The sequence below is a fragment of the Belonocnema kinseyi genome, chromosome 2 (assembly GCF_010883055.1).
Source record: "Belonocnema kinseyi isolate 2016_QV_RU_SX_M_011 chromosome 2, B_treatae_v1, whole genome shotgun sequence".
Taxonomy (NCBI): Eukaryota; Metazoa; Arthropoda; class Insecta; order Hymenoptera; family Cynipidae; genus Belonocnema; species Belonocnema kinseyi.
The window spans coordinates 82,263,799-82,264,778 of NC_046658.1; positions in this window are offsets into that span (position 1 = coordinate 82,263,799).

Consider the following 980-nt stretch of genomic DNA (forward strand, 5'->3'; position numbering starts at 1 on the left):
TATTTCTCATGTTGACAATTTCTGTACTTTTGTTTCCTTTCATTTTTTTATAAAGTTGTTTCCTGCTTCCTTCAAAGTCGTTTTGTATTTTTATCTCTTCTTGTGCTCTAATTGTATCTTTACTTTCTTTAACTAATCGTTTAAGTATCCTGTTATTGCGTCTATAATCATTTCTACGTCTACTTATTTTCTCAATGCTAAGACCTGCGATGTTCAAAGTTCTCTTGTACGCTTCTCTTTTTGCTTTTCGGGCAGCCTGAATTTCACCATTCCACCACGCATCACCAGACATTCTTCCTACAACTGCGGTATCACACACTTCGATCGCGCATCTAACAAGGATATCCCGTAACATTGTCCAGGCGCCCTCTAAATCTTTGTTTTTTATACGGTCCTCCCATGTTGCCCTATCTATGATTTCGATTATCTTATTTTGGAAATCTATTCGCACATCCGGTTTCTGTAGGATCTCAATTTTGATTCGCGTTTGTTTTGCTTTCTTGGGTCTCTTTTTTCTCCAACCCCGACCTAACTTCATTTTTGAGATCAGAAGGTAATGATCAGTATTGCGTTCAGGACCCCTCATGACCCTTTTATCTTTGACTAACTCTCTAAGTCTTTCATCCGTAAAAACAAAGTCAATTATACTGCGGCTATTTCCTTTAGACCAGTTGTACATGTGGATCATTTTATGCCTAAACCAAGTATTTGTAATAAACAGACCCCTTTCTAAGCATAGACCAACTAATTTATCTCCGTTATAGTTTGTTCTTGGATACCCAAAATTACCTAATACTCTTTCTGTATCCTGATTTTGGATGCCCACCCAACCGTTCATGTCTCCTAGTAGAATTATTCTTTCCCCATGTTCGCAAATGTTCATTGTGTCATTTATAGTGTCCCAGAAGGCGTCTTTTACTTCGCGAGGATCACTATCAACCGGCGCGTAGCATGCTATAATAAATAGTCTTCTGATTCCT